Raw genomic sequence first — 230 nt, 5'->3', positions numbered from 1 at the left:
GGTAAAAACAGCTTTAGCTGCCACTGACTGGGTTCCTACACAGCTCCCTCTTGTTTCTTTCTCCCCTTCTACTGACTGCTACTCAATTGATGTTACTACCTCAGACCAGGGCACCCTGACTCATGAACTGATCTCTAGAGACCATGGTAGGAAAAAATCTGATCACCCTGATGTTCCCAAGATGCTGTCATCTCTTCCTGACTCCCTCTGGTCTAAGGGACCCGAGGACA

The sequence above is a fragment of the Austrofundulus limnaeus genome, unplaced genomic scaffold (genome assembly GCF_001266775.1).
Source record: "Austrofundulus limnaeus strain Quisiro unplaced genomic scaffold, Austrofundulus_limnaeus-1.0 Scaffold8220, whole genome shotgun sequence".
In the NCBI taxonomy this organism is placed as follows: Eukaryota; Metazoa; Chordata; class Actinopteri; order Cyprinodontiformes; family Rivulidae; genus Austrofundulus; species Austrofundulus limnaeus.
The sequence above is the reverse complement of the archived record's forward strand: the minus strand, read 5'-3'. Positions refer to the sequence as shown.